This window comes from Callithrix jacchus, chromosome 5 (genome assembly GCF_049354715.1).
Source record: "Callithrix jacchus isolate 240 chromosome 5, calJac240_pri, whole genome shotgun sequence".
NCBI classification, from domain to species: domain Eukaryota; kingdom Metazoa; phylum Chordata; class Mammalia; order Primates; family Cebidae; genus Callithrix; species Callithrix jacchus.
Genome location: NC_133506.1, coordinates 163,400,123 through 163,423,999, shown reverse-complemented (window position 1 = coordinate 163,423,999; position 23,877 = coordinate 163,400,123). Strand labels below are relative to the sequence as shown.

Below are 23,877 nucleotides of genomic sequence, written 5' to 3'. Positions count from 1 at the left end.
CTGGCAGTACATAGAGCCTTAAGAAGGGGAAGGACTTGCTCATATTTATACATTTCCAAGTTCATTCAAGCCTTGCATAGATAAGTTAGGGAAATCCAGTCAGAGATAAAGGCAGAAATCATGACCAATGAGAGCGGTGAGAATGAGAGAAGAGAGAGATTTTGAAATAGGATCAAGCAAACAATTTATATACAAGCACTCAGCATGCAGTAGGTCACCGATAATCATGCATATGGCTAACATTTGGGCATTTGTGCCATTTAGCAGGTTGGCATTGCAGAAGCTTCCTATGGGCCACAGAACCTGATTGCTTCAACGTCTCAGGGGCCCTATTTGTTAAAGTGATGCTTTTTCTTTGAGGTGAAGCTAGGCAGAGTAAACCTGGCCAGCGGGCTCCTGGGGGAACTGCACAGGCTGCTCCAATCTGGTTGGAACCCAACCACTCAGCTACCAACTCCACGAATTATATATACATGTGACAACAGCATAGGCCAGGCCACGGGCATTCTCAGAGCTGTGCACAGTTTTATTCATTCACTTCAGATGCTCCCTTACCTCAGCTCCAACCAAATCAGAACCCACTGACTACATCAGTTGTTACGTTTGCCATCTCTTCTGCCTGGCTTTGCTCTCTTCTGGTAATCACCTGACCGGCCACCAGCACTCTTGAGAGATGACTGCACTGTCCTGTCTGTGGCTCTTGTTCACAGTAAATGAGATTGCTATGGATTACCCAACATAAATTTATTAATTTCCTATCTGTTAGTAGTTTTAGGCTTTTGAAAAACTAAAAGAAGGCAACAGGGATGTAACACGCAGGGAAGACTGAGGAGTGTTAACATGTGATGGCTTTTCTATGAAGTGGAGGGATGGCAGTTGGGGGCCTGTTGGTGATGGAAGGACTGTTTGCCCTTTCTAGAAGCTGAGAAGGAATTCAGGGAGGCAGAACAGGGAGGGCAGTGTGCTGGTGGTGCCAATTTTCCTTTCCAGATATGGAGATGCTCAGTCGAGGCCTTGGGGATTGCGGAGGGGAGTCTGCCTGTCCTCTCTGGGACCCTGGAATATATGCTAGACAATATATTGCCTTTAGCCTTATACAGAGCACATTTGCTGTGTTTGATAAATGGCTTTGAAGTAAGGATGCTGCCTCTTTTGTCTATTCCAAATCAAATCCATCCTTTGGTGGCACCTACTCGGCTGTCATCTTTACAGTCCCTTTCAAGGCTTCCAGAGCCCACTGCAATGGCAGCAAAAGTCAAGAACTGCTCAAGCCTCCCTCTGAACTGCCCCATCAGACCTCCCTTCTCTTTGGCTTCCTCAGCTTCTCTTGGCTTCCCACGCCGGCCCTTCACATTGCCTAACCCCAGTTGGACCCGCAGCTGTCTTGGGCTGTTGACCTTGGCTCTGACACTGAGTGCCTTTAGGGTGCTGCTTTCTGAAATTGCACTTCATGGATTTGCAAGAAAACTTGGGCAAAGGGCCCTGGTCTTCTGCTTGCCCAGGGTGTGGGAGCTGGATTCAGCCAGGCCCACAGGGCCCTCCAATTTCCACTTACCTGTTAGGAGAAGAAGAAAGCAACACTGCTGAGAAGGAGCTGGAGCAGAAGAGAGTTAAGGAGCTTGCTAGTGAGCTCCCAGGTGCTCCATGAGGCCAGAGCATCTCGAACCTGACTCAGGTTCCGTTTCAGGCAGGGGTTACTCAATGATTGAAAGGAGGTATCCACAGTGTGCTGCTGATTTGTGCATTTTGGTATCTATATGGAGGTCTTCCTTCAGTGCCGTTCTATATACAGATTCTGACATCGCCAATGTTTACCATTAACAGGATTAACAGCTCTGGAAATATGTTAAATAAATACTAGCACAATGCAAAGCTGGGAGTGGAGATAAGTACACTGATAAACTGAGGATTTGGAGCATCTTCAAGAGACTGAGCAATGATATAACATTCAGGGAAGAATGAGAACTGTTAATGAGAAGGGTGAATGTTTTTCTCTTAGCTACATAGTACAAGAGAGAGCAGATGTGAGACGTTACCATGAATTAGAAGAGCCTTTGGGATTTTAGTTGACAATAAGGTAAAGGGTCTAATGCACTTAATCTGGCATCTCAAATTTCAGATCCCCAAAACTGAACATGTCAAATTCATACCTTCCCTGTCAGCCCCAATTTCTGTTGATTAGAGCTGTTAGCCTCCCAGAATTATTTGATTGCAATCTGTGGCCAACTACTTAATAAACATATATTGGGTATATAATCCTATAAAATATTTTAATGAATCACTTGACCATTAATTAATTAATTCTTTCTTTCTTCTTCTTTTTTTGAGATGGAGTCTCACTCTGATGCACAGGCTAGAGTGCAGTGGCACAATCTCAGCTCACTGCAACCTCTGCCTCCCAGGTTCAAGTGATTCTCCTGCCTCTGCCCCCTGAGTAGCTGGGACTACAGGCATGTGCCACCATGCCGGGCTAATTTCTGTAAGTTTAGTTGAGACAGGGTTTCGCCATGTTGTCAAGGCTGGTCTCGAACTCCTCAGCTCAGGCAATCTGCTCGTCTCGGCCTCCCAAAGTGCTGGAATTACAGGCATGAATCACCATGTCCAGCCTCGCCTCATTCATTATTTCAATAAATATTTATTGAGCACTGAGTATCACACGTAATAGTAACTGAGATAAATATCATCTCTACCCTCCTAGAGCTTGTTCTATCAGGGGAAATGGACATTAAACTTGTGAATACACACCAACTTATTCAAAATTATAATCCTCATTAACTTTAAGAAAGTACAATGTTCTAGATAGCATAGAGTGGGCAGATAAGGCCTGATTTTGGAAGGGGCATTAAGGGAATGTTCTTTGAGGAAGTGAACTTAGAGTTCATGGAAAGCTAAATAACCAAGTTGTCCAATATGGTAGCCGCTAGCCCCGTGTTGGCATTTAAATTTAAATAAATTAAATTTAAATAAAATGAAAAGTTCAGTTTCTCAATTGCGCTAGCCATGTTCGAGTGCTCATTAACGACCTGCAGAAAGTGGTCACCATATTACGTAACACAGATAATGAATGTTTCCATGATTGCAGAAAATTCTATTCCATGATGTCGTTATATAGGATTTAACTAGATGAAAAGGCCATGCCTGGCAGCCCAGCACTTTGGGAGGCTGAGGCAGGCAGATCACTTGAGGTCAGGAGTTCAAGACCAGCCTGGCCAACATGAAGAAACCCTGTCTCTACTAAAAATATAAAAATTAGCCAGACATGGTGGCAGGCGCCTGTAATCTCAGCTACTTGGGAGGCTGAAGTGGGAGAATCACTTGATCCGGGAGGCAGAGGTTGCAGTGAGCCGAGATCACACCACTGCACTCCAGCCTGGGTGACAGAAGGAGACTCTGGCTTAAAAACAACCATAAACTAGCTGAAAAGGAGCACAGGGGAAGAGGAAGTGAAGGAAACACCTTAAGCAAGAAAGATGCTACTAAATTTAGAGAAACTCAACTGTAACTTAAGATAATTCTTCGGAATGTTCATTGATGGGGACATTGGATGACGTTTTGGGACAGGATGAGAGAAGATGGGGAATGTCCCCTTTTCTGTTTTCTAACTCAGGCTCTAGAAAGTTAATACTTCGCCAATTGCGCAATGCTTATTAACAGATGAGGCCCCTGTTCTGAACCCTTGCTTTGGTTCCGAGGTATGTAAAATAGTGAACAAGATAGCATAACATAAACCAATATTGTGCTTGAATTGTCCAGTGAAATATAAAATGAGGAAATAGGACAACTGACAAGTTTCCAATTGTAAAGAAATCACACATAACTGAATATTGGAAGTGGTTCCCCTCTGTGTCTTCTGCCATTTGCCACTGCTCCTTGTCCTGTGTCCATCACATAAGCACCAGGGCTCTTGGGCATTCTATCCGGCGCCCTGCTCCTTTTTTACGCCACCTATTCCTGAGCGAGGTCATTCATTTCATGACTTAACATACCATCCACGTGGTGATGGGTCCCAAGCCTGTATTTCTAGCCCAGAGTTCTCTGCTCCCGAAATCCAAATTCAAATGCCCACCAAGAGACTCCAATCAGCTGTCCTACAGACACTCCAAACTCATGCCATATAGTGCCCTCCTAAGCTACACCTCCTTCTCAGTTCCTACCTCAACAATGGCAGCTCTGTCTACACCAGAAGCCAGAAGCCGGTGCCTCCTCCTTAACTTCCACATTGAAAGCCCATCAGTTACTAAGTTCTGTTGATTTCACCTCCAAAGTCACCTCTCAAACGTATTGACTCTTCTCCCTTCCCTTCAGCAGCATCCTCACTCATCATGCGCTGCCTGGACTGTGTTACCATTTCCTTAGCGGTCTCCTTGGCTCTAGTCTTGGCCTGCTCCAAACCACTCCTCACTCTCCAGACAGAGCAACCTTCCTCAGTCTGGTAGTTTCCTTCCGTTGCTGAAAGCCCTTCACTGCCTTCCCGTTTCATCGGCCACATTGACTCTGTGGTTAGAAGGCGCATCTGGATCTGGCCCTCGTTACTTCTCCGGCTACTTCCTTTACCCTTTCTTTCTTGTACTGCTAAGTGTTCTGCAGACACACTTACTTCTTTCAGTTCCAGGTATCCAGGGTGGTTAACTTTATATTGGGGTCTTTGCTCACGTTATTTCCAGCAACACTTTCACTCCTCCACACCCTTCTTTCCCCACTTGCCTGACTTATTCAGTTTAAATGTTAATTTATTCAAGGAGACTTCCCCCAATTCCCCACTGTGGGGTTAGCTGTCCCTGTCATAAACCCTCTGAAGTGAATTGAGTGGTGATCCCCATCCCCCACCACCAAAGATACATCTACAACCTGATGCCCAGAATCTGGGAATGTTATCTGAGATGAAAAAGGAGATATTTGCAGACGTAATGAAGTTAAGGATCTGGAGAGCAGATAATCCTGGATTATCCAGGTGGGCCCTGAATACAATGATGAGTGTCTTTATGAGAGGCATGCAGAGGAGAGACAAAGAAAGAAGAGGTAAAGGGCACCAGGAGAAGGAGACAAAGATGAGCTGTGCAAGCCCCTGAACCAAGAAGCACCAGAATCTGGGATTGGCAAGAAAGGATGCTTCCCTTGAGCCTTCAGAGGGGCACGGCCCGGCTGACACCTTGATTTCAGACTTGTCTTCTCCAGGATGGTGAGAGAGCACATTTGTGTTGCTGTAAGCCACCTAGTGGGTGGTAATTTGTTAGAGCAACCCTGGGAAATGCATGCATCCTCCCCTTTCTTCTTCTGCAGTAGCTCTGGGCACACTGCACTGAAGTGACCTCTTTACTCGGTTGCATCCCTGACTTCAGGAAGCTTCATGGTGAATTGTGCTGCTATAAACATACATGTGCAAGTACCTTTTTCGTCTAATGAATGACTTCTTTTCCTCTGGGGAGACACCCAGTAGTGGGATTGCTGGATCAAATGGTAGTTCTACTTTGAGTCCTTTAAGTACAAGGGGTTAGAGACAGTAACCTCACTTGCTTCAAATCAGTCTGTATGTGTGAGCAAGAACTCAAATCTTGTTATTTCTGTCTCCAAAGGTGTCGCTTTCTAAACAGTAGCTCTTACCCTGTATTGACTCCAGTATTTCCTGTTGGAGGTTTCTAGAAAGAATGTTCTAGCAAATGGTATAGCTGTAAAAATGAATGAACTAATGGTATTTGCAGCAACCTGGATGGGATTGGAGACTATTACTCTAAGTGAAATAACTCAGGAATAGAAAACCAAACATCAAATGTTCTCACTCATAAGTGGGGGCTAAACTATGAAGATGAAGAGGCATAAGAATAACACAGTAGACTTTGGGGACTCTGGAAAAGGGTGGGAAGTGGGTGAGCCATGAAATACTACAGATTGGGTTCCGTGTACACTGCTGGGTGATGGGTGCACCCAGATGTCACAAATCACCACTAAAGAACTTATGTAACCAAATACCACCTGTTCCCCCCAAATTTATGGAAATAAAAAAGAAGGATTTGCTGAAGATGAATATGAAGGTTTTGAATGGGTGGGGGTAATGTTTAGGGGTCAGGTGGAAGGCTACTGCAATAATCCAGAAAGGCAGAGGTGAGGAGTCTCTGGGCTGAGATAGTGTTTTGGGAGATCAAAGGGAGGAAAAGGAGAACCCTAAGTGATGATATATGCTCAGAGTCGGGGATGCTTCTGGGCCTTTCCAGGCTTAGAGCAGAGGGTGCATCAGGAGGGCCCCCGAGGAATCCAGGAGACTAAACATGTGTTATTGACATTGTACTGGGAGTGCGTCAGACAGGAATGACTAGAATCCAGCAGAGATGAGAGTTAGCACAGGCATTTCACTCCACAAGAGAACCACATGCAGATGCCGGATTGTTGCCAACAACTTTAAGGCTTTAGTGAGGAATATGGATGTAAAAGGCAGTGGGAGAGATCAAACCCTCAGATGCTCCCAGGGGCCTGGTGGGTACCTGAATGTGTGAGGATGAGGAGCAGGAGGTTCGTGACACACCCCTGGCTGTCCTGACAGCCTCTGGGAAGCTCCAGCCTGTCATGGCGACATGAGAACTCAAGGGCAGGGTACCCAAAGCTTCAGATTTTTTTTTTTTTTTGAGACGGAGTTTCGCTGTTGTTACCCAGGCTGGAGTGCAATGGTGCAATCTCGGCTCACCGCAACCTCCGCCTCCTGGGTTCAGGCAATTCTCCCGCCTCAGCCTCCCGAGTAGCTGGGACTACAGGCACGCGCCACCATGCCCAGCTAATTTTTTGTATTTTTAGTAGAGACGAGGTTTTACCATGTTGACCAGGATGGTCTCGATCTCTTGACCTCATGAGCCACCCGCCTCGGCCTCCCAAAGTGCTGAGATTACAGGCTTGCGCCACTGTGCCCAGCCCAGAGCTTCAGATTTTTAAAGAGAAGCTGAAGATTAAGAACTGTGAAACATCTCCCAATTTTTAACTGTTGACAACTAAGTTAGATTTTTAAAAATAAATACTATAAGCTACAGTACACATACCCACAGGCCAGATCTGGCTCATGGGACTCAGGTTACAACCTTGGTACAGGATTCAGTGAATAGAGCTGGGGCTGAGTTCCAATCCTGCCTCTGCCTCTTAACCAGCTGTGTTCCTCAGGCAGACTTCCTAAGCCTCATTTTCCTGTAGAATGGGAATATTTGTAGTATCTGCCTCTCAGGGTAGTGGTGAGGGGTTCAATGGCATCTTCTAGGTACAGCACTGAAACCGGTGCCTGGCATTTAGAAGCTAAATAAATGTTGGCTGTCACTGTTCTTACCCATCTGCTTCAGGCCCGGTTCTTCGGGTGTGCACTTTGTATGTTCCACTTGATTTTATGCTTACAGCCACCCTGTCCCATAGGCTTTATTACAGAATACTCATTTCCCAGAGGTGGGTTAGAAACGAGGGCCGGAGACAATAACCTCACCTGCTTCAAATCAGTCTGTATGCGTGAGCAAGAATTCAAATCTTGTTATTTCTGCCTCCAAAGGTGTTGCTTTCTAAACAGTAGATCTTACCCTGTATTGACTCTAGTATTTCCTATTGGAGGTTTCTAGAAAGAAGGTTCTAGCAAATGGTATTTTTCAAAGAAAATTTTAATAACAAAGCAAACTCCAAAAGGAAAATAAAGGCTTCTCCCTGCCCCATACTGAAGTGTGCATGCGCGTGCACGCACTCACACAGGCATGCGTGCTCAAAGCAAGCATGAGAAAAGCTGCCAGTACATTTTCCCCCATCTGACGAACTGTTAAATGACACTGTTTGGGGGAACACATTATCCTTTGTGTTTTCCCAATCCCACGGGACAATTATTGCATTTCTATTCCGCCTCAAAGGTGAAGGAGTTGACAGTATAATGAATAAGGGACCTATGTACAGGCCCTGAGGCAAGAGATTAACAGGTAGGACCATAATGCCTTTATTGAGCAGACAAACTCCCTTGGGTCCACTCAGGAGTAGTGACAGGTGTCAGAGTCAGGCATGGGGCCTTACAGCCTCTGTGCCCTGAAAGGCAATTAGATATTTGCTCAGTGGCCTACACTTCGTGTATATCCTCCAGTCATGCAAACTGATCATTCCATCTCCCTCTTTTCCTTGGGGGCCTTTAGACTCTAGAGCTCTCTGCCCAGGATCTTCCAGCAATTAACATTTCTTTTCTTAACAAAAAAAAAGAAAAAAAGAAAAAGAGAGAGAGAGAGAGAGAGAGAAAAGACTTGCATTATTGGTAAGTCTGAAATTAGAAGGAATTTTAACTTGTTCCTGGAACAAATTCTAGGGCATTTGAATTGAGAATGGAATTGGGGTAGGGGTGGGGGGAGATCCCAGCTGGGCAAGCCGGAATGATGAAATTCATGGCAGACAGCTTTGTTTGATTCTTTTGACTATGGCCAAGCCAGTAGGGCTGAGAGCATGATGTTCTCAGTAACAGCCTTGACAATAACACGATTTGTTTCTCTTCCAAAGCTGAAAATGGCATCTCTGCCTGCAAAGGGGAGCTTTCTTCTGAACCTGTGGGATGAGAGGGCTGCTTTTGTCCTCCAGAATAGGAAACGAAGGCATTAAGCAGAGCAGACTGGAATTGAAATGTCATCTGGCAATAACACTTGCCTAAACAATGCATGTTTTATTTGATTTTATTTTGGACTTTTTCTGTGGGTAGGATTTCAGACTGAGATGTTCCTTCCTCTTTCCTAACCACCAGATTGAAACTGAATATTGCCTTGGTCCGGGGGGCACAATACCTATGTTATTTCTGTGTGGTTTTCTTTTCTTAACATTTTCTGGATTCTTTCAGGGAACTGAGAGAATGTAAGTAAGCCTCGGTACATTCTCAACAGGAAAGACTGAAAGCTCATAGGCATTTATGCCACTAAGAAAAATAATTGTTGCAGTTAGCTAGCAGTTAATAATAATTGCAGGTGATTGTAAATATCCCGTCCTGAAAAAATTTCTACAGACAGAAGCACGTGAAGGTGCCCTTGCTTTCCTCATCAGTGAAAAGCATAGATTAAGCTGAGCTCCGGCCAAAGTGCTGCTCTAGTGCTGGAGGGAAACAACAAGTCAACAAACATGGGATCCCTGTCCCTCCTGAACTCGCGGTGTAGTGTGAGACAAGGCACGCGCAGTTGCATACATGCACACGCAGGTGAAGGAGGCTCAGTCTCCTAACATGGGCATTGCACAAGTTCATTTCTAAGTCAGTGGTTCGAACTTGCATTGCATCTGCCAATATAAATTGTACTATAAGGGTTAAGTAGGTTCTTAGGCTGGCAAATCACAGCCAAGGTGCTTCTTCAAACAAGTATAGGATTTGTCCACTTTTCATAACTTTGTCTCTACGGACAAAGGCATTGATTGATTCCCACAGTGTTCGTAGCAAATCCCAGAGGCACCAAGTCACCATCCTGCAGAAGGGAGTGTCCCCACTCCCTTGTTCCTTTTGCATGAATTCTGCTTTTTTAAGAGTTTCAGTGGGGGTGAGGAGATGGTACCTGGCCATTGGTGGGAGTATTGAGCAGTAGGTGGCTTGGGTGGGAATGGGAAATCAGGAAGGCATTTAAGGCATTCAGGGAGTGGCTAATCTTGGAAGAAATTGAGATCTTAGCCATGGCACTTGTTAGTTACGAGGCCTCAGGTAACACCTTCTTGGTGAGATTCTTTTCTTTTTTCTTTTCTTTTCTCTCTCTTTCTTTCTTTTTTCTTTCTCTTTCCTTCCTTCCTTCTTTCTCTTTTCCTTCTTCCTCTTCCTCTTTTTTCTTTTGAGATGGTGTCTTGCTCTGTCACCTAGGCTCAAGTTCAGTGGTGCAATCATAGCTCACTTCACCCTCCAACTCCTGGGCTCGAGAGATCCTCCTGCCTTAGCCTCCAAAGAAGCTGGAATTACAGATCCACACAACTGCACCCAGCTACAGAGAATCTTTGAAGCTCAGATTTCTCATTTGGAAAGTAGGAACGGCAATAATAATAAGTGATGCTTCCCTCACAGGGGTATTGTGAAGATAAGGACATCACCTCATACTATTCTCCATCACATTGTCACCATTTAGTAAGTATCGAATCTGGATCTGCTAGAGAAAGACACAGCATGTACAAGGCTATCAACAAGTACAAATACATTGAATGCAAACTATTTACATACAGGCTGAGAGATAGGTGTGGAACCGTTTGGATATGAAGTAATTTGGGGGCAGTAGATAAAGCTATACAGGTCAATTCTGGAAAACTTCTATGTGGGTGACCGTCTCATTGGGCAACTCTCTTAGCATAGCAATAGCCAGGCTTGGTGGGTTCTTCATGACGGTCTTGGTTTGGTCAGCACTTTCGTGTGGGGCTCTGGCTCTGCTTCTGTCTCTGTTAAGAGGGCCCCAGCTCTACCTATCTAGAGTTGCAAGATTTAGCAAGTAAAAATACAAGATGCTCAGTTAAATAAACAGTAAATAATTATTTAGTATAAGTATATCCCATTCAGTATTTGAGATATACTTATCCTAAATAAATTCATTTTTTTAAATCTGAAATCGAAATGTAACTGAGTGTCCTGTTGTATTTGGCAATGCTTCTCCTGTCATCTCAAGGTCTAAGGGGACAAGAACAGAGCTCAACGGGATACCCCACTCTGATGTCTTGGGGAAGAGGGATTATCTATGCTCCCAGTGGCTACTTTTCTGGAAAACAGTGAGCGTGGTGCTGAGTGACACAAAGAATTTCTGTTGTCAAGAAAGTTCTGTCACCTTCCCTCTCCTTAGCTCTTCACTTTGGATCAGGGACTCTCCTTGCACAAACACCAGGATTGATGACCTGGACTGTGGTAGCCTTGGGACTTCAGCCTCAGAAGGAGACTGCTTCCTTCCCTGGCTAAGGATCTAAACGCCATCACATGTGACCATAGATCGGGAGTTTGTCTAGGTTCCAAGTGGTCCGCTGCCTCAGAGGTAAGCCTTGCAGCATCAAATCCACCACCCTTTTCAGTGCCACCATCTTTATGTCTCCTTGATAGATACTCAGCCTTGATAGATACACATGGGGACCTTCCATTGGCCTTTTGCTCTGTGGAGATCGAGTCCTTGTGAATTCTTCACACGACAGCATGGCTTGAAGAGAAAGATATAAAGGGCAAAGAGAACCTTGTACACAAATAATGGTATTGCTGACAGAAGTGTGGAAGGAGTGATGTTAGGAGGAGTGCAAAATGTTAATCCTATAAAGTAGATGGTAAACTAATGCTGTCTAAATCAGATGAAACAAGATCCAAATACACGATTCACAGTGATATGCATGGCCAATAGGAAACCTAAAAAGACTAATAAAACTCAAGAAAGAAAGATAAAGAGAGTGTAAGGGAGCTCCATTCTTCATTTTTTAAAATAGAAAAAACTGTAAAAAAGTTTATAAAGATATATAGTATACCAGTTAGGTTTCAATAGGCTATATCGAGGACACAACCAATGCCCAGATATTAAAAGTATGCTTTTTCCCCCCTTAGTCTTCCAGTCTGTGGCTGTGACAGCCAGCCTTCAAGATGGCCCTAGTGATCCTGACCTCCTGGCATGCACACCCTTCTGTTGTCCTCTCCCACATGGCACTAGAGTTGGTTTTCTACAACCAACAGAATACTACAGAAATGATAAGATACCATTTTTCAGATTAGGTAATAAAAGACACCGTGGCTTCCATCTTGAGCACATGCTGTCTCTCTCTTTCTTGGATCACTTATTTTGGAGGAAATCATTTGCCATGTTGAGTAGCCTGAGGAAGAGCCCCATGTGGTAAGAACTGAGACTTCCTGATAGCAACCAGCAAGAAATTGAGTCCTCCTGCAGATGTCTACACAAGGGCGTTATACTGGCAGCAGATGCCTGAGCCCCAGACAAGCCTTTAGGTGGCTTGACTGCAACCTTATGAGACCCTGAGACAGAATCACCCTACTAAGTTGCTTCCAGCCTCCTGACCTTCAGAAATGTTGTGAGACAGCAAATATTTTTATGTAAGCTTCTGTTCAATTTTAGGGTGATTTGTTATGCAGCAATAGCTAACTAATACAGTGGCTATGAGTTTGCTGAGACTGTTCCACAAAACATATGAAACCCAGGCTGGAAGAGCAGACCCTTGGACATCTGTTCTCATGGCAGAGGAAAAGAGCCCGAAGGGAGTGGAAGCCCACAATGGCGTTGGACTTCCTGCTTAGAACTGGCATATGTGACTTCTGTTCACATCTCCATTGGTCAGGGTGAGTCACAGGGGTGTGTCTGTTTATGGAGTGGCAGGTAGACTCCTTCCACTCTAGAAGGCACTGCCTAGTCAGCAATGAGGAAAGAGGGTATCAGTAACTGAAAACTGATACATTTTATCTCAAGAGGTCTGACGTATTTGTGAATCTATGCACAACATATCTTTGGAAACATACACAGGAGAAGAGAACTTTGCGTCTAGGGAAGAGAACTTAGTATCTATGGAATAAGGATGGGAGGGAGATTTTTCTCTATATGCCTTTTTGAATCATCCAGGTAAATATAGTACCTACTTAAAAATGCTTACTTTAAACTGAGCTGTGAAGTGGAAGACATGAGCCTTCTGTTTTGACTTAGCTGCCTGCAGATACTTGGAGAAGCAGCAGTTACTTATGGAGACTGCAGTGAGGGTAAGGCAGGAGCAGCGAGGAGCTTTGATGTTTTCTTTAGGTTGTGTTAGTTATTTTTAAAAAATAAAATAAACGTTTGCTTCTAGGAAGATGGAGTAGATGTACTTTTTCCTGTTTCTTCACTAAATACAACTAAAATCCCTGGATACTGGATCTAAAACAAACATGAGATGTTTCTGAAAGGTGAAGAGAAGGAGGCACGAGCAACTAGGGACCTCGGGACCTGTGAAATGACATGGTGGTGAGTTCCCTGAGTTTTCTTTTTGCTTCATTTACCCCAGGCTTGGAGCTGAGGAAGCCAGCAACCCAGAAAGGCTAATAGGAGCAGACCCCTGGCCCCTGAAAGAAGCCCCAAAGAAAGCCTTCTCTCTTTAGCCAAAGGAAGAGGAAAGGGGCAGTCTAGAAAGACAGACAGCTTTTAGCCAATAACTGCTCTGCTGTATTTTAGCCAAACATCTCAGAAAAAACTGTGGTCCCACCCCTACCCCTACCAGCAAAGGCCTGGTGGAGCACCTACATTTCCCCTTCTGTGAGGCTGTACCAAGGAACACCCATTCCCCACTGCAATACTGTCAGAGAAGACCCCGTAGGCAACCGGGACTTGCACCTCCGCCGGCCTGTACAAAAGTATCCCACTCCCCACCAACAGCGTCAGTGGAGATTATATGGGGAGCCTAATTCCCATCTTCACCCAGCAGTAAAAAGAACCCCCATCTCTGGTGCTGAGTGATAGACCTGGATTTCTGGCTCCATTTGGCAGTAACAATGAGGTGTCTTCCATCCCCCACCCCTCTACCCGCTCCAGAGCAGGGTCAGAGGAAGCCAGTTAAAACCAGGATTAGATAAGATCCAAAGTCTTGTAACGTATTTTGATATCCAGCCTTTTACTGGTTTCCTAAAACTGCTAGGACTAATTACTTTTAACTGAGTAGCTTAAAACAACAGAAATTTATTATCTCCCGGTTCTGAAGGCCAGAAGTTTAAAGTCTAGGTATTGGCACTCAAGCACACTTTCCAAAGACCCGAGGGGAGAATCCTTTCTTGGATTTTCCAGCTACTGGTGGCTGTCAGCATTCCTTGGCTTGTGGCCTCACCGCTCCACTCTCTGCCTCCATGATGATCCAATGGTCTCTTCCTCTTCTGTCTGCTTCTGAGTGTCTCTTATAAGGACACTTTTTGCTGGATTTAGGTCTCACTTGGATAATCCAGTATGATTTCTATCTCAAAATCCTTAGCTTAGTTACGCTGCCAAAGACCCTTTCTCCGAATAAGGTCACATTCACTGGTTTTAGAGATTATGACATGTGTATTATTTGTAGAGCTACCACCATTCCACTCAATATAAGGCTTAGCCCAATTCTATTGAAACCTCAGCAGGAATTTTGTAGAAATAGACAGGATTATTCTAGAATTTATATGGGAAGGCAAAAACTTTAGAATGGCTTAAACAATTTTGAAAAGGAAGAATAAGAGGAATCAATCTTTCAGATTTCAAGACATATTAAACAGTTACATTTATCAAGACTACATGGCCAGGCTCAGTGGCTCACGCCTGTAATCCCAGCACTTTGGGAGGCCAAGGTGGGCAGATTACTTGAGGTCAGGAGTTTGAGACCAGCCTGGCCAACATGGTGAAATGCCAACTCTACTAAAAATATAAAAATTAGCCTGGTGTGGTGGTACATGCCTGTAATCCCAGCTATTCAGGAGGCTGAGGCAGGAGAATCACTTGAACCTGAGAAGTGGAGGTTGTGGTGAGCTGAGATTGCACCATGGCACTCTAGCCATGGGCAAGAGTGAGACTCCATCTCAAAAAAAAAAAAAAGACCATATAATACTAGTAGAGAGACAGACACATGGATCTACGGAACAGAATAGAGAACCTAGATAGAGACTCACACAAATATTTCCCACTGGTTTTTAACAAAAAGTTTTTTTAAAAAAAAGCAAGAGCAATGCTTTGGAGCTCTATCCATAGGCAAAAATTGAACCTCAATCTAACTTTCACACTTTACACAGAATTAATTAATACAAAATGAATTACGAACCTAAATGTTAAATGTATAACTATAAAACTGTTAGAATAAAATGGGAGAATGTTTTTAGGAAATAGGGGAAGTATCATGAGACTTGACACCAAATGTACAATCCATAAAAGGAAAAATTAATTACTTAGAAATGTCAAAATTTTGCTCTGTGACAGACCCTATTAAGTGGGAGAAGCAACAAGATACCTAGTGGGAGAAAATATTTGCGCACCACATATCTGACAAAGGACTAATAACTGAATATATAAAGAACTCTCACAATTGAACAGTGCAAACTCAAACAATGTAGTCAGAAAATGGGCAAAAGATATGAAGAGATATTTCACCAAGGAGGCGAGACAAAAGGCAATAAGCACATGAAAAGATATCCAATATCAGTGGCCATTAGGGAAATACAAATGAAGACCACAATAAGATATTACTATCCACTCAGCCGAACTAAAATAAAAAATAGTGACACCACCAAGTGCTGGTGAGGATGCAGAAAAACTGGGTGACTTACACATTGCTGGTGGGAATATAGAGTAGTACAGACACTCTGAACACAGCTTGGCACTTTCTTATAAAAACTAAACATGCAACTACTGCATAAGGCAGCAGTCACACCCCTAGACATTCATCCTAAATAAGTGAAGATTTACGTTAATACAAAAATTTATACGTGAATGTTTATTGCAGCTTTTTTGTAGCAGCAAAAACTGGAAACAACCCAGATGTTACTCAAAAGGTGAATGGTTAAGCAAACTGGGATACAGCTATAACGTGGAATACTACTTAGTAATAAAAAGGAACACACTACTGATGCTTGCATCAAACTGGATTAATCTCCAGAGAATTACACTGAGTGAAAAAAAGTGATCCCAAAAGGTTACATACTGTATGGTTCCATTTATATATCAGTCTAGAAATGACAAAATTTTTAGAAATGGAGAATAAATTAGTGATTACGCAGGGTTAAGGAGAGGGTGAAAGGGCAGGGGCTGTGACTCTGAAAGAGCAACACGAGGCATTGATGCCAATAACTGGTTATGATGTTGTGCCATAGCTTTGCAAGATGTTACCACTGCAGAGAACTTGCTAAAGAGTAAAAAGGATTGTCTGTATTATTTCTTATAATTGCATGGGAATCTACAATTGTCTCAAAGAGTTGAATTAAGAAATCTGAAACCAACTTTAAAACTGATGTTTTTGTATTGCTTTTGAAATTAAAAATAAAATAAGTGACCTACTGGGAATATATACTTAACACATATTACAGAGGATTAATATTATTATGATAGCATGACCTTTATGTGATTAAGAAAAGAGCAGACAACTGAATAGAAAAGTAAGAAAAAGCTACAAACAAGAAATTCTCAAACTAAGAAATGCAAATGGTCAGCCATAGTGTGACCATAAGCCCATTCACTGACCCTCCAGTCAGCACCCACTTCTGTTCTTAAAATACTCCAGATTGGGCTTATGCTTATAGTCCCAGCACTTTGGGAGGCCGAGGTGGGCGGATCACAAAGTCAGGAGATGAGACCAGCCTGGCTAACATGGTGAAACCCTGTGTCTACTAAAAATACAAAAATTAGCTGGGCATGGTGGTGCACTCCTGTAATCCCAGCTACTTGGGAGACTGAGGCAGGAGGATCACTTGAGCCAGGGAGTCGGAGGATGCAGTGAGCTGAGATGGTGCCACTGCACTACAGCCTGGCAACAAAACGAGACTACATCTCAAAACAAAACAAAAGCCTCCAGATTGGAAAATAAATGATAGGATCATCTTACTAATAAACAGATAAAAAGATGTTCACCTTTTTAAGTAGTGAAAGAAACGTGAACAAAGTTACTGTTTTTCGCTATCAGCTGTTAAAGAATAAAGGTTTGCTAATTCTCAGTCGCAGCAGCGTGGGAAAGGTATGGGCTTATGCTGTCCTAGTGAGTATATAAATAGACTCACCTTTCTGGGAGGGTAATTTTCAACACGTTTTAAAAAACCTTTAAAAATATATTCCCCCATTGCACTCCAGCCTGGGTAACAAGAGCAAAACTCCGTCTCAAAAAAAAAAAAAATATATATATATATATATTCCCATCAACAACAATTCCATTTCTAGAAAATGAGACGAGTATAAAAAGATGAATCCTGAAAGATTTTCATTGAAATGTTGTCTATACATTGAAAAGAAACCAAGCAGCAAATGTTCATTAATTAGGAATTAGGGATGGAATGCTTACATAAATAATGATACACACATACATGTATATTTGATGAAATATTATGAAGCCATTATACACACACACACACACACACACACACACAGGAAGTATATACCAGATATTAATGTTACCATATCTTGGTAAATGGGAAGCTTGTTAAATGCTTACTTTCTTCTTTATTCTGCCCTGTATTTCTAAAGTATTTTCAAAAGGCATATAATCATGATACAGCAAATCTGCTCTTAAAAGAACAAAAAAATTATACCTGGAGGATCAAGGTAGCCTCAAGGAGATGAAGTGAAGCAAGAAAACTCAGTGGCCTTCAGGGAAACTGACTCCTCATCTAAGAGTATTGTGAGGGCTGGGCCCTGCTAGCTTGAAGAATATGGTCACCTTACTGGTCTGTTTTTGAACGCAGTAGCTCTGCATTCAAAATTAGAACACATTAAAGAGGTATTTTATAAATAATAACATGTAATGAAAATGTTGGTTATAATTCTTATTAGAAGAGGCCTCTCCATGCTACTGAGATAAGATTTAAGGGCTGCTCTAAAACTGATGAGCCAGCTGGATCCTTGCTGCCCATGAACCAGGTCCTCTGTGCTCAGTTTACATCGACCTTTGGCCATCCTTGGGTGCCACAGTGAGATGTCACGTAGTGTGGTACCAAAAGTGAAGATTTGGGCAATGTTTAAAACATGGGCTCAAATTCTGATGGACCCATTTGCTACCTTAGAAAATCTGGGCAGGTTGCTGTAATTCCCTGAACTGCTGCTTCATTCACTTAAAATTGAAGAAAATAATGATTCTCATATTACAGGAGTGTTCTGAGGATCTCGTGCCAGGTCATGTGGAAGGGCTTGGCCAACGCACATCTGCAAAGCTCGGCTAGGATTATTAGAGAGGCAGTATCCATGCTAGGAAGAGCATGGGCGCTCGGGTTAGAAGCCAGAGTGGCCACTCTGTAGTCACATGAACTGGATAAGTTAAACTCTAAACTTTTGTTTTTCTTGTTTATAAAATAAATATAATAGCTTCCTCATAGTGTCTTCCATGAGAACTAAATGAGATAGTGAGGGAGGGAAGAAAACTCACATTTATTGAGCATCTGCTTTGTGTCAGGCACAAACTAGGTGCTCTTCTATGACAGTAAGCAAAAAAATACAAGGCATATTTTCCCCCAAATTATCCTTTGATCTAGAGAGCTTTGCCTTACATTCAGGTCCTTACAATGTTTCTTATGTTATGGAATGTTTTCTGTTATTTTATTTTATATTTTTCAGTTTCATTTGAGACAGGGTCTCACTCTGTTGCCCAGGATGGAGTGCAGTGCTGTGATCGTGGCTCTCTGCAACTTCAGCTTGCTGGGCTCAAGCGATCCATCTGCTTCAGCCTCCAGGGTAGCTGGGACAACAGGTGCACACCACCACACCCAGCTGATTTTTAAATTTTTTGTAGAGACAAGGTTTCACTGTATTAGCCAGGCTGGTCTCAAACTCCTGGGCTCAAGCAATCCTCCCATTTTGGCTGCCCAAAGTGCTGTGATTATAGGTGTGAGTCACTGCGCCTGGCCAGTTGTTTTAATTTTGAATAACAAAGTACCATTTGGGAAAGGCATACGAAAACAGAATGACTCAATGGTGCTGATTTTGGACACATGGAGGTAATCAGATGGGACCTGTGAAACAGGAAGCCTAAGCACCAAATCAGAAGCAACACTCCAGGGTGGTGAGCCAGCCCATGAGGAGCCTGATCATAAACCAGAATCTGCAGGGGCATTATCTAGCATTCCCTACATCTTCAGTGAATTAATTTCTTTGGTAGTACGAATAGTGTCAAGACTGTTGAGGAGTCAGAAATATTGCACTGACTTCACTCTCCTTTATGAACAAATGACAAGAAGGTGGTATATCTAGACCCAGCATCCGCCAAGTTACTCTGGCTTCTGTCCCTTCCTTCGCAGAGGACCCTCTTGCCTGATCCCACGGACTGTCCAGCAATCTCCTAGGACGATGGGGACACCTGCCCCAGCTCCACTCTTAAAATGCACAGTGCTTGCTTGACTGCCTAGGCCAGAGGGGGTCTTCCCCAAACTGCTGAACAAGTTGACTGTGTGCATTTGTGCTTCCTTGTCAATATGCATCTATATGTCACATGGGGTTCAATCAGACATTCTTGAGGTCATAGGGGAGGGGATTTATAGTTCCTCACATGTCTCTAACCTCAAGAGGCTAGCAGTAGTTATAAAAAGAATCTGAGGCTGGGCGCAGTGGCTCATGCCTGCTAATCCCAGCACTTTGGGAGGCCGAGGCAGGTGGACCATCCTGGCCAACATGGTGAAACCCTGACTCTACTAAAAATGCAAAAGTTAGCTGGGCGCAATGGCGTGCACCTGTAGTCCCTGCTACTCAGGAGGTTGAGGCAGAAGAATCGCTCAAACCCGGCAGGCGGACATTGCAGTGAGCTGAGATTGTGCCACTGCATTCCAGCCTGGTGACAGAGCAAGACTCCACGTCAAAAAAAAAAAAAAAAAAAAATCTGAAATTTTCTGAATGGCTAAATTTGCTTAAGTCAGAAGGCAACATTGTCTGTTTCTCCCCAAGATAAACTCCTTTAAAGTAGGGATCATGACGTTTTCTCAGCTTCTTTAGAATGCTAGTCTTTGTACTAGCTTGGTACAAAAGTAAACAGGAAGCAGATATGTTTGCTGACTTAAAGTGTGGGATTTGGAAAAAAATTTCCTATGTTCTAACCCTGTCTTTTGCATGCAGTGAGAGACTTTGGGGAAGTTGCTTAAGCTCACTTTGCTTCAGTTTCCTCCTCTGTAGAATTCAAGTGGTAACAACAGTCCCCACTTCGTAGACTTCTAATGCAGATTAGTAAATATGTAGAGCTCAGAACAGTATATGACCTTCAATAAAAGTTACTCTCAATAAGCAGGTGTAAAATGTTTGTTATGTAAATTAATAGTAGTAGTACAGAGTTCTGGCAATTGCACAAGAGCTCGGTTCAGGCCAGCTCTTATTGTGCAATTAGTTGCCATGAATCTCTTACCACTTCCAAGATATGTATCCCTGTCAAGAAATCCACCTGCACCTCACACTACGCCACCACTGGCAGGATTGCAAGGAATCCACCGGACAGCCAGCCTCTCTGTCTCTGGTTCCTGCTTCTCACAAGAGAGCTGAATGCTTTCTGGGAAAGCCACCTGGAATCCAATCCCAACTCATTCCTAATAGGTCCTGTTTTTTCCTCTCACCAAGTGACCTCCCCAGCAGGATGCTGGTGATTACAATTAGTAGCATTCTTCTTTGTTCCATTCCATCTCATTACTTAAGTTTCCTCCTTCCCCCAGCTATGCTAAGTGATTCCCAGAATGCGAACCTGAATATGGTTCCTGTCAACTCTTGGAAGAGGCCTTTTGCATCAGAGCTGGGTCTGGCAGTGGCTCTGTGGTTAGGCTAACGTGGAGTGCTTGTGTAGCTTGCAGTATCATATGGGCTTACGCATGTCGAAAGGTGCCAGCACATGCACACAGGATCCACATGGGGTGGCGTGCACACCCCACTGCACACACACACATTCACGCCCCTTCTCTTCTTCACACGAGCTTCAGACTTATCCTGAAAAGACCTGACATAGAGACCAAGGAGTGGAGCCTCGGAGCGCAATCCACTGTAATTCTTTCATCCTGTTGCTTCATACTTGTTTTGAAGAAACAGGGCCCCTACCCTGATGTTTATTCTCTTCCTCTCACCCACTTGGCTCCCATCCTTTCCTCCACCACTCCTGGGGAGGTTACACCATGCGGGTACAAGGCTAGGGTGTATGAGTGTGTGCTCAGTATGACGACTCCCTCTAAATGCAGCCTTCAGGCCCTTTGTGTCCCACTGGGAGGGAGTCAGAACATGGTCCTCCCACACTGACAGTCCACCCAATAGCCCCAGGCTGTGGTGGCAAGGATAGGGACAGGGGAAGGTACATTCCAGACTAGAAAGCTGAGATTCTGTCTTCTCAGGGCTGACTTCTTTACTCCGGTTGCTGCTCGTTTTAGGAGGCTGTGCCCCTAAATCCTCTCAGCATTTAGAGGCTTCTGGCTTCCATATCCTGGACATCGTCCAGCTTGTTGCACAAATCCCTGGGCTTGGTTCATGTCACTCTGTAACTGATGTGCTTGGTGTTGCATGCTGAGAGAACAGCAGGAGTGCGGTCTCCATGAGGAGGAGGAAAGGTGTCTCCTCTTTTTCTAAGATGGTGACAAGGTGGCCTTCACCCACAGGACGCTATTTAACAGCTGGTGTCTATGGCCATCCCGCTGTGTCTCTGTAAATAGAGAGATTTCCAGAAAAACCTTCCTAGCGAATTTGCTTATCAGTCTCTTAAACAGTGTTGAGTGAAAGGGGGAAGCAAGGCGGTATTAGCTTTCCACCAGTAAGTGAAAGGCATGGCTGATAAATGAGACAAGGGAGATGTTAGTGAGCTTGAGTAGGTGAACTCTTCATCAGAGAGCTATGAAGAATAAATATTGTTGAAGCTGTGGCTTCCTTCATCTTGCATGTATATTTTTTTCCCCAACCAATTATGCACTGGCTTTGGCAAGAGAATGGATAATGCAGGTAAGACATGCTTGTATTCTGGTCGTCAAGGAGACAGGGAATCTGTTTGCCTAGTTTAATGCAGAGGTGCACTTAGTGAGCACACCCAGCGTTTAGATTTCTGGACCTTTACCAAATCTCTACAGCTCTGCCCCAAGTCTATCTTGAGTTTAGTCATCTGTGGCACATTCTCTTTATGCTTCTCTTATTTCTATCACCCCCTCAGCCTACAAAACTGCTGACATAAAATGAAATCCCTTGTGGTGAGAGAGTTTCAGCCGGCAGGAGATTCTGCCCGATGTCGGCACCCTCTAGAATGACAGACAGCAAAGAGAACATCTACAGCTCAGCTCCCAGCACCCTTTCCTCAGACTGCAGATCGGTTCAAAGGACAAGTGACTTACATGGAATGACATGGTTGTAAAAGGCTGGAGTGAAAGGGGCTTGGGGCCAGAGAGGAACATGCTGGACTTGAGGGCAAGAAGGCTGAAGCATAGATGTTGGTTGGAATGACAACATTGAGTGTTGTCAGAATGGAATTCAGACCAAGGAAGGAGAGAGGATAAGATGTGAGGGAACATGACAGCAAAGTGTCTTGGATCCAGGCACTGGGATGCCAAGGTTTGCCTGGCAGGATGGTGGGACCAGCTAGGTGAGCCCGGTCAGCTGTTCTGTTTCTCCTGGGATCATTTTTCGTGGAGCCTGCTTCCCCTCAGTCAGTGGGTAAAACACTACAGAGCCATAACTAGACTCCTCGGGAGTGTTCCTCAGGCCTCATTAGCCATAAACCCAAGTGCAGACCAGATTTTGCCTGCTCAGCTGCATGCCTCTGTGGGATCCTGGTCCTCCTTTCACTGTGTGAGCCCCCCCGACCACCCCACGCCCTGCCTCAGTATCTCAGAGAGTTCCAAGGCCATGTCTCCTGTGCTCGGTGGTCAGCTCAGCTATGAGGACACTGCATCCTATCTTTGTGGTCTGCTCTTTTGAAGGGTCCCAAACGAAGTTGCTTGGGCTACAGAAGTTTTGTGGATCAGGTTTGAGTTACACATGATCCTTTCTTTCAGGACACACTCAGCCACCACCAAAATGGATAGCTAGGGTGAAGCCCAGCGAAAGCCAGTCCTCTCTCTCCCAGTATCTTCCTTCCCTAGGACTCCGGCCTCCTTGAGAAGAAACACCGTCTGCCTTTCTCCCAGTTGGCTTTCTTTTACCCTCTCTTACCCCGTTAGAGTTCAACAGTTGAGGAGGCACGTTCAAGCAAATATATTTTTGCAGATGAACAAGCCAACAGATACAGATACATTCTGGAGGTTTTGCATAAGTCAGGGGAGTAGATGAAGGGTTATGCACAGAAAACCCCTCCAGAGAGGTGAGTCGCTCAGACAGAGAAGGAGCTGAGGGCTGAGATGACTGGAGATGGGGAAGGTAGATGACCTAGGTGCCTGTACGGCAACCTGGGCTTTCCTGCAAACCGCCTGCCACGGTGATGGGATGCTGTTATTGCTCTTACACTCATCTAGGAGCATCAGAGACTGAAGCTTTAATGTTAGAATCCAGCTCAGTTCCTGATACGGGAGAGGTGTTCAAAACACAGAAAAAGGCTGGGCAAAGATCTGGAGACAACACAGGCAAATCACAGGCCAGAAGCAGTCAACAATGCTGCTTCTGGCCTGTGATTTGCCTGTGTTGTCTTTACACAATAGATACGTGTATTGTCCTTACACAATAGATACGTGTATTGTCCTTACACAACAGATACGTGTAAGGAAATGACTCGAGTGCTTCGATTTTACTTAACAATGAGTCAGAAGCCAAAATCAATCCTGAAGTGTGGATCTGACAACAGGGCAATTGCTTGGAACCCAGGAGGCGGAGGTTGCGGTGAGCCTAGTTCGCGCCACTGCCCTCCAGTCTGGGTAACTCCGTCTTAAAAAAAAAAAAAAAGAATTAATTTTTAGGTTTTGCGTGTGTTGTGGGGCACAGGGAGGGAGACAGGAGGAAAGAGGCTGTGTGCTGAGGAACCCACCAATGAGGTGCTGCAGGAAGTCAGCATGAGACGAGGGAGGTCAGCCGTGGAGGGGCACTTACGGGACTAGAAGAGAGGAGCAGGAGGTAGGGTGAATGAGCAGGAATGAAACCCGGATTGTATGAAAGACCCAGAGGGTGGGTTTACTCATTTGCTCCTTTGCCTTTCATTCCTGCACTCACACCTGACTTCTTCAGCACTGGGTGTGCAAGAGCCTGTGCTCAGTGATCACCTCTGCTGGCTGTAGGGCAGCAGCCAGAGAGAGCACCACAAATGGGCTTTATTTAACTTCTCTAAAGCCCATTCTCCCCATTGGATAATGACCAACTCTATCGGGTTATA

The 23,877-nt window shown here is 44.2% G+C and overlaps 1 non-coding gene across 1 annotated transcript in view; it reads left to right on the top strand.

Moving 5' to 3' along the window:
• The first annotated feature begins 12,587 nt into the window (after positions 1-12,587).
• The window catches only part of LOC100403554 (uncharacterized), an 88,492-nt gene continuing 77,202 nt past the window's right edge, over positions 12,588-23,877 (top strand). Inside the window, exons 1-2 of the transcript XR_013536459.1 lie at positions 12,588-12,661; positions 12,748-12,902. This is a non-coding gene — a transcript (uncharacterized LOC100403554). The remainder of the gene's footprint in view (positions 12,662-12,747; positions 12,903-23,877) is intronic.